This window comes from Hyalella azteca, unplaced genomic scaffold, assembly GCF_000764305.2.
Source record: "Hyalella azteca isolate HAZT.00-mixed unplaced genomic scaffold, Hazt_2.0.2 contig7591, whole genome shotgun sequence".
NCBI lineage: Eukaryota > Metazoa > Arthropoda > Malacostraca > Amphipoda > Hyalellidae > Hyalella > Hyalella azteca.
In genome coordinates this window covers 14,996-25,447 of record NW_025937713.1, presented here as the reverse complement: position 1 = coordinate 25,447, position 10,452 = coordinate 14,996, and positions in this window count along the sequence as shown.

The window sequence follows — 10,452 nt, the reverse complement described above, 5'->3', positions numbered from 1 at the left end:
ATGGTGCAAGGCATTTCAAATCTGAACATATATTTTTCCATAGCTTTATCTAGTCTGTTCTTGAACGCGTTCATACTTGGATCGCCATGCAACGGTGTCATTGGGGAGGCTATTCCACATGTCGGTGAGTCGAAGCGAGAAGAATTGTTGTCGCGTGGATAAGTTGCAGCGCAGTTTTTTTAGTTTATAGTCGTGGCCCCTGGTGTTGGTTCCTGTTTCAAATTCTAGTAATCCTTCGGGGACCTTGTATAAACCATGCGTATACTTGTATACTTCAATATGAGGTCTCCACGCAGACGTCGATAGCTGAGGCTTGAAAGCTTCGTAATCCTTAATCTTTCTCCATAGGACTTGCCCTTCAAGCCTAGAATTATCCTTGTTGCACGTCTGAACATTCTCTATTAGAATTTTATCCTTTTCAAATCTCGGTGACCACATAACACTACCAAATTCTAGATTCGGGCGCACGACAGCAACAAACAACTGCTTCATTGCTTCTGCATCTAGGAACTCGAATGAGCGTCTGATTAGTCCAAGAAATTTGTTGGATGTGTAAGCTTGCGTTTCAACATGCTTAGAAAATTTCAGCTCTTTGTCGACATAAACTCCGAGATCTTTTTCCACACTAAACTTTTCTATCATTACTCTCTCGTTGCAACCATGTCTTCTCATACTGTTATCTTGCTGTTCATTGTTCTTCCCGAGGTGGAGTACTTTACACTTGTCAGCATTAAACCGCAGCTGCCACGGATCAGCCCATTTAACTAAACTGTAAGGACCACTTGCTACCTTTCGTCCCGCAGGCGAGTCGAATCGTTCAACGTAGATAATAAGTTAGTGGTGTAGGATCTACCGGCAATAAAACCATGTTGACAATCTGATAGGAGATGGTGAACAGTCGAGTGATCGATAATCCTATCCTTCACAACAGATTCCATTAGCTTACAACAACACTTGTCAGACTGACAGGGCGATAGTTGCCGGGGCTTTTCTTTCTTTAATTGGAATTTATGGGAGCCTCTGAAGACTGGTTCAATGTGGCCCCATGTCAGAACAGTTGAAGGAACTTGACTGAATTATGTTTTCTTGTACAAAATTGGGTGTCTTGAAAAAAAAACTCAAGATTTCTCAATGGCTGATGGGCTACAGAACGGGGCCACCAAAGTGGAGACCACACCGGGGTGGAGAGCACCACTCTAGGGCAGAAAGCCCCACTCCAGGGCAGATAGCCCCACTCCAGGGCAGAAAGCCACACTCCAGGGCAGATAGCCCCACTCCAGGGCAGACAGCCCCACTCCGGGGCAAATAGCCCCACTCCAGGGCAGCCAGCCCCACTCCAGGGCAGCCAGCCCCACTCCAGGGCAGATAGCTCCACTCCAGGGCAGATAGCCCCACTCCAGGGCAGCCNGTAAACACAAGATCTAGAATATTTGGGGTCTGTTTACCCCTAAAATGGGTTGGCTTGGTGATGTTCTGGATTAAAAATGAGTCTCGCACAGACTCCAAGAACAGGGATGCTGGGTGATTCCCATCTCTTGGAGAAGATTCATCTGCCCAGTCTATTTCTGGATGGTTTAAGTCACGAACAATCAATGTATGTGACCTGCTTAAAGTCATGCTCGGTAAAAGGCGGTTTAGTACTTTATCGTTATCAGAGGAGCTGTTAGGTGATCTATACAGGACCCATATGAGGAGGCTATCCTTGCCTTTTAAAGTAAGTTCGCACCACACTGATTCTCTAGCTGATTGATGCTCTGAAGATAATTTAACTTGCTGAGCCCCATAAGGGGCTCTAACCCACAGAGCTACACCTCTTCTGCATTGCTCTTCATTTAAGTTATGAAAACAATCGAACCCTGGCAACTGAAATTCATCAGGTACAATTTTCCCCCGTGATTTTTAGGGAGTGTTTCTGTGATACAAATAATGTCTATACATTCGTTTGCGATCACAGTTAACAGTTCACATTTTTTTGTTCAAAACGGAATCCGAGGTTACGTAACAACACTTTAAAACTTTTTGTGCACTTTCACTTTGATTTACGCGGTTGCTTCTTACATTACTCACAGGTCTGGAACTGTGGACATGACTTCTACTGTTTACTTGTCTTCCAGCTCAGCTAACTGATCGTGTGCGGCCGGTGTTGTCTTGATATTGCCAGAATGGTTGACTGATTTTCCGTGATTTTCCGCCTGATTTCATCCTGCCATTTCTTGCGAAAATCCTCTCTCTCTAAAGGGGTGAAATCACTCTTTACCAAACTTAGTTATACTCAGGAGATTCTCCAAGCTTTCTCGATGCCTTCAGCACGCTTCTAACCTGTGCAGGATCCTTTACAGTCACCAACAACGGTCTGCATGTGTTGGCAGCAGCATTCTTTGAGCGTAGCCTCTTGCACGATTTAATATCAACCGGTGGGCTGAGTGCCTTGCTACAGCATTCCTCAATAAATTTCGTATCAGCCATCACTCGGTCCTTCGAATCAGATGCGGAACTCTCGGGAACTACAAACCAAACCAAGTTGGACTTCCTACGTTCTCTGTCAAGTAACTCGCGGGAGCTTTCGCTTGCAACTTCGGATAAATCAACTCTTTGAGTCTTTACCTCAAAATTTTCCGTATTTTTCAGCTGAGCCTTCACTTCAGTCAGCTCATTGCAAAGCGAGCTCAATTTGTCACTCAGCGAGCGCACTATCTCACTCAAGGCGTTCACTACATCATTCAGCGATTTCGTCTCATTGCCTTGCTCTTCTACCGGCTTTTCATTTTTTCGAATGCCAAGAGTTGTTTCTTTGAAGTCACGACAAAACCAATGAAGTAATTTAGTTTTCTGGAGAAACAAGTATTCGTCAGAGCTCAACTTCGAACAGCTGATACAAAGAAGTCTTCGCAGCGTTCACAGATGACCGTCTGATCTGCCTCGCTCACAGAGATCTCTTTGCAGTGTTTGCAAACATTCATCTCTAACTTAGAGCTGATTTGATTTTAGCCTTTTGTCTAGCAGAAATAGCATGCTTTTCGACTACCTTTTTTTTCTCTGTCCAGCCATCGTACAATGCACGGAGAACACACAATTTTAAAAGTGAATTGACTCGAGTAGGGTTAAAGTTCCGGCAAAAATTACGACTCCAGCTGAGCAAAAGGACTCAAATGAACAGCTGAGCGAGGGGAGAGGGGTGGCTGAGGGAATGAAGGGCTAGCGACATAGGGGTTGAAAGGGTGAGGGGCTGGATAAAGGTCCCTAGACGGCGGGCAGCGTAGAGGTGACGTAGGGGCAATGGTGAAGTTGACGGAGCTCGGTTTGAGAGAGTAGGCTTTAACAGAAAGGCTCTTCGCCTATCTTCGTCACAATGTGCCCTCACTCTCTAGCTTTACCCTCTTTTTCAGCTTGAAAAACAGGGAACCGCTTTTTACTTGCTTCCACTCTTTGTTTGCATTCTCTTTCACTGACTTTACTTCAAGTCTTTTCAATGAGACGTTTCAATACAAAATGCGTTAATACAATTCAACCGCATAGTGAAAAGGCAAGCTGTGAGCCCGCGCAGCACGAACGCGTCTTGTGACACGGCTCAACCGCGACTCAGAAATATTCACAAAATCTTCTTCACAAAATATTTCATAGAATAAGGTTATTTTTTCAGCAGGGGTGTTGGTCTTGGGTCCGAAATTAAAGGTCAGTCGCCATTAATTAAGAGATTATTCTTCTATTCTTCGGAACAAATGAGTATTAGTAATAAATGGAAAATGTAAATAGAAACTCAAGAAGCAGCTACACTTTTCCTCTTAAAGGCTGTTTACCCTGAAAATTACATGACAGAAACTATATCAACCACATCTTCTATTGGCAGTGGAGTTCTCATGAACGAGGGCAATGCGAGATTCATCTGTATTATCATGAAAATGAAATTTATGTAAACTATTCCAGTAAAAAACTGCAGATCCGAGTAAAGTGGGAAAGCTCAAAGATGCACCGCATGAAAACTATATCTCGGTATAAAGATATGATTTACGATGAGACCCTAGGGTTACTGGACATCAGTAGCCTCGATTACTGGCTCCTTGAATGCTTGTATGATATGTCCACTGTCCAATGATTGGATTTGCTGCCGTCTGCATCACGCACGTCTGATCACCTATTATTTTGTAACTACGTGGTATGTTTTCCGATCTAATCCACTATTTAGTTGAATACGACTTTACATGTATTCATTTAGTAAATTTTGGCTCTCTACTACCCTTTCCTCCCTCCGAAAGTGGAGGCTCTTGTAGTGGGCTTGTTTCAGAGAGGTCTGTGATCAAACCACTCATAACTAAGAGTAGATTATGACTACCCTCTCACGAAGCTCATTCCTCTCCAATCTCTTTCCACAGAATCTTCAACACCGTATCATTTTTTATTCCAAATCTACTGACCTACTGACAAGTAAAAATAACCTTAGATATCCTTCGAGTTGATCTCACATATTCTCCACAGCTTTCCCATAAAAAAATTTAAGGACTGCCTAAGCTACATTCTACTGTAGTTCCCACACTTGGCTGCACGTTATTCTGTGTCCGAATAACTTTCAGACCCAGAAATACCCGATCATAAATTTTTGGTACTATCAGCTTCTGGCGCAAGGACGCCGTACGGTCGTCCAGCGCGTAATTTAGCGGCTCTATGCGTGTCAGAGCGAAAAAAGCGTCTAATAAGAATCCGGTAAATTCACTGCGGTCGTAGGGCAACCGTGAAGCACTCGTGTGCCTCACGAGTGCCACCTAATACCTTACAGGGCAGGCACAGTCGAAGCAGAATGTTTAAAAATAAAGCCCCCTCCTCCTCTCATTTTGGGGGAGGATGGAAAGCTGCATTGGTTTGAGGCGTCGTCTCTACGAGGCAGCCGCTACGTCGCCGTCTACAAACATGTCGCGCGTGTCTACGACATCTACTTCATCCAGATCACAGAAATTGAAGTTATCGATAAGTATTAAATTATGGTGGAGGGAACGTGTACCCACTTGAGGTGCGTGAAACAGGAATTATACTTGATTTTAAAAATTCCAGTAAACAGACAAACGAAATGTGGCAGAGTGAAGAGTCCTCATATGTTAAGCTGCTGTAGGATCAGATTGATGTCTATTAACGGAGTCTTAGTTAAATATTTAGAGATCATTGTTATCGAGCACGAGTTCTCTACATCAATGACACGCTTCACGTTCAGACGATGATATTATAATTTTTTACTTTAAATTATAGGCAATTAATATATCTGAAATATTAAATCCAATGGACTATGAAGCATAAAGTAATTTGTAGAACAGAAAAACGATTCATCCAAAACTAAATCTGCTCTTGACCGTGCAGTTCAATGTCAAAATTAAAATTCACAGATAATTCGACTTCCATCTTCATTCTGTTTCCAACATTTGGCCTAGAAAAGGCCGAGGAAAAAACCAGACTGGAATTTCATGTTTTTTTTTCGTTCTTGCAATTTCTTTATAACAGATTTATTATGAAAACAATTACATTTAGACGATATATGGTGCACGATTACCATTGCTACATAATTATCATTCAGAAACCTAAAATTTGCAACAAGAATTAAAACAAAAAATATTTTCGAGCGCGAACATCATACGCCCTTTTGATAGGTGCACTCTGATGACGTGCAGTCAGTGTATGTTGAATACAATGTAGGATTTATTTTCCTTCAATTATAATTATTGATGCTATCTTATAAGTCGTCAGAATAACTTCCAAGCTCACTATTAAAAATTAATTACAGGTAGTTCGAGATTCACACTAATACCACGCACCAGCACAAACAGCATTCTTCTACTAGGTTAAATAAGTTGTGTTGATAGAATATCTACCCTTAATAAATCATCTACCATATCACGAATAAACATTCATGGACGTCTGCCTTGAGCTGAATACGAGCTCCAGTAGCAGAAAAAAGACGTAAGGTCTTAACGAATATAAAATGTTCAGCGAACATGATTGAGCTTATGCACAGTAATAGTTTTTACCGTGGATGTGATGCTTAGCTCGAATATATGCGATGCCTTTTATCACACAAAAATAACATCATTGGTGAGCGAGCGAGCTTGAACAACATAGAAAACGAGCGAGCTTGAACAACCAGATAACGGCCGCCTCCAGGAATATGAAGAGGCGGAGGCTGGATCATCTAAAGGAGAAAATTAAGGAAACTGAGCGACAGTTGCAAGACTCACACGAGGCCGAGCAACAAATTGCGGAGGCGCAAGCGGTGTCTGCCATTCGAGAGAATCCCAAATATTTCTACAAATATGCCCAGTCAAAGGCCAAAATCAGAGCCTCAGTTGGGCCTCTGAAAAATAACGGTGTCCTTGTTGGAGACGACCAGGGCAAGTGCGTACTTCTGGGAGCGCAATTTAAGAAAAGTATTCAGCGAACCTCGATACTCAAGACAAGAGAACGAAATTTGAGTCATTCAAGAACTTCCAGGGGGGCGGGAGCTGATGAACATTGAGTTTGAAACACCGGATCTAGAGAGGAGTATCCAAGAATTGTCTACGTACTCGGCTCCCGGGCCAGATGGGTCCCTGCAGTATTACTGAAAAAATGTGTCGGTGCACTGAAAGTCCCTCTGACTTTGCTCTGAAAAACATCATTAAGAGAAGGAAATGTTCCAATTGACCTAAAATTAGGGATAATAACCCAAATCTACAAAGTTGGTGCGAGAGACAAACCCCAAAATTACAGGCCGGTAACATTAACATCGTACGTAATCAAAGTATTTGAGAAGGTTGTTGCAGAAGGTTGGTGAAGTACATGGAAGAGGCTGACCTTTTCAACAGAAGACAACACGGTTTTAGACAAAATCGTTCCTGTTTGTCTCAGCTACTGGAGCATCACCACCAAATCTTGGCCATGCTGGAGGAGGGGGCCGGGGTGGACGTGGTGTATTTGGACTTCGCGAAAGCGTTTGAAAAAGTTGACCATGGAGTGCTCTTCAGAAAATTACTACTGCTGGGGGTCGGAGGTAAATTGCTGTCATGGATCCACAGCTTCCTAACAGAAAGACCACAAGCTGTAGTTGTAGGAGGCTCGAGATCGAGCGAAGCTAGGGTGAAGAGTGGAGTACAACAGGGAACGGTACTCGGCCCAATCCTCTTCCTCATTCACATCGCCGACATAGATGAGGCTGTGAACCACGCGTCTGCATCGTCATTCGCGGACGACACCAGGATACTAATGACCATAACGGAGAGGAGGGACTGCGAGAGGTTGCAAGAAGACCTCTCTGCAATGTATAACTGTGCCCAAGTGAACAACATGCAGTTCAACGGGACCAAGTTTGAGGTTCTGAGATACAGTGGTAGCAGAAGAGCTGGTATGGAGCACCGCTACCTACCACCTGACAACTCGGAAATCAAAGAGAAGCGACTCGTTCGTGATNTATAGAAGCCTCACTGAAACCAAATCTTGTTTGCACGATTTTTTATGAGGTTGGCAGCGAATTCGCTTATATTGGTGGTACCTATTGTATAATTTAAAATCTTGAATATTGATACTGACCATATCTGTTTAAAACAGTACTATATCAACATACCATGTATAGAAGTAGAACCTGGAGTTTCAATTTGTTGTTTTATTTTTAGTTTTCTCATTTTAACTTCCAAATTCAATTTTTATTTCAAGCAAATGATCAAAAATATACTTCTAAAATAATTCAGTGTCAATAAGATTATTGCTAAGATTTTCACGTCTAAAGGTGAAATATATAAAGGTGATAATTTGATATATACAAATTATGATTAACGTGCGATATAATTTATTAATACGCCAGAAAACTATTAAAAAAACTAGCATACAGGAACTAAAATAAAAAAATATATAAAAGGCATAGAATGCATACCATGACAAGCGCATAAATTCTACATTTAATTAAAGTATTCAAGATGCGTTACCCTATACTTTGCCTATAGAGAAAGTAATATTCAAGTGCGCATGGATGCGACCAATTCCTCAATCGCCCCTTTATTGTGAGAAAATCTTGATTTCTCACCGATGATAAATCTTCAAATCCCTTCGAATTTTTCTAAAATCTCTAACGATTAATTCTAAACACGCAATGCGCTTTTCTTTCGTTTGCCTGGGCGGGCAAGCCGAAGTTGGGGGCTTGCAGGTGGTCACTATGGGCTGTTCATTGTATACGGTTGCCAAAGGTGGTCACTGGTCGGCTCATTAAATTTTCAAATTGTATGCTCAATCTCAAGCTCAATATTCTCAAAGAATTGAGTATTCCTACCGTTTTTCCTTTACTCCTGGTTCCCTGTTCCTTATTTTGTGTTAATGCCATGTAATTTTTTTTTATATTTTGTTTGATGCTTAACAACTATGCTTATTTTACTTCTGTAAGAAGTTGGACATAGATTTAGATTACTTTAAATTGTACCTTCTGAAGGAAAGAACTATATATCTATTTTAAATTCTATATCAAATCTATATCAAAATTCTATGTGTAATTTTAGTTTCGAACCAGATAAAGGGTTTGGGCATTTCACGCTCGCAGTTCGCCCAATACTGCAATGGATTGTTTCATCATAATTCAAGTCTTTACACTTTTTTCACGCCCAGATAAACCTCTGGCTATTCTCACTGTCTTCTTCCGTCCAGGTTCCTACTCCTCTTCCAACTATATTCCTAAATTTAAACCTTCATTCATTGCAACCAAGAAGTTTTCACACTGGGCATTAAAAACCTTAAGGCTGGTTGCTTAGTCCAGCCTCAATTTATCTATCAGTGTGCACATACACTGCCAGTTCGACGTGTGGTTGGAGCCTAATTAAATTTACATTTTCTCCTCTTAAGCATCTTCACTTTGCATTGGGACAGCTGCAGTCGACGCTCCTTGGACGTACTCTATTAATTGCCGATTCATTGCGCCAACCCACGCCGCCTGAGCACCTGAGAGCCGACCAGGAGCCATAAAATAGACCATGCTCGCAACCGATCTACATTATAACAGCAATTGAACTGCTGTGCTGCTACAAGAGTGGCAGTTGGCGTTTTTTTTTTGAGGGGAGCGTCTGGGCAAGATTTTTGGATTTTGTTTTTTTTTCGGTTTATATACTCATCTTAAAGCTTACATTCTGACGCATCCAACGGTACCAAAACCATCAAACCATCTCTGTACGTTGATTTATGCGTTCACTACAGATTCCGTAAGGCAGGGAGGTGTCCGGGCCCCTTTAGTAAAGTTAAGGCGGAAATTACCCGGCCGGGCACCATAAAGGGGATCGTCTGACGTAAAGCAGCCAATATTATGACATTCTCCAGTTCTTATTATCATCTTAAAGCTGCTTTTCTGACGCATTCAACGGTACCAAAACCATCTCTGTACGTTGATTTATGCGTTCACTAGAGATGCCGAAAGGGAGGGGGGGTGGTGGGTTCTTTAACAAATAAGATGGGCGATAATTAGCCGCCGAGAGCACATAAATAGTGTATCTGGCAAGCTACAGCTCAGTTGCCCTCTTGTTGTCGCACGAGGAGGTTTGCTAGCAGTCGCTCCCACCATCCTTGACTGGAATTAAGCTTCAGTAACGCTTAGTTTGGTAACCTTGCTACATTGAGTGGCTATCCGATGCGCGCTTGACTTTGCCGCGCGGTCCTGAAAAGTTAACTTATTGTCACGGCAGACCTATCTCCTCATAGAGTTTTGAAGATACAGCGATTAGACATATACCATTCGATTTGCAATTAAAATATCTATCGATTTATCGTAGCTTTTTTTCGAATTTCGTTATAGTTTTGAAAATATTTTGAAAAAAAAGAGGGCGGAAATTGAGAAAAAAGCGAGAAATTTTCGAAAATTTGGGGAAAAATGCTCCCACCTCCACAAAAATTCGAAATTCGAAAAAAATACGATAAATCGATGGATATTTTGATTGCGAATTGAATGGTATATGTCTCATCGCTGTAACTTCAAAACTCTAGGAGGAGATAGATTTCAACAGTACCCCCTTTTTTGGCCGTTTTCTAAGAATTTCACGTTTTCTTTCATTTATTTTTGTTTCAAAAAATGGACATGAATAAAAGCTGTCTATTTTTCGGTTTTACATATGTGTACTAAGTTTCAGAGTGATCCGTCTGTAAACAGCCAAGATTAAAAACCGCAAGACGCTCCTCTTTAACGAAACTATTAAACTTACCCCTTTGGATCATCCTATACTTTCTTTCGGATGAGCCTTGGGCTGTTTTGCCAAAATTTACTGTTCGTTCGCTCGTTAAATAAAAGATTAAAATTCTTAGATTGTGTAAATTCCTTACAATAAGCTCAACAATTAATTGTGATACTATGTGGTACAACTTATGGTACGTAAAACGTCGTAACTTACGTTATCGTCAGGTCCCACCAACGTTTTGTTTCAGAAAAACATGGCGTGGCAGTGCAAAACTGCCACTTATGGTACCTAAGACGTC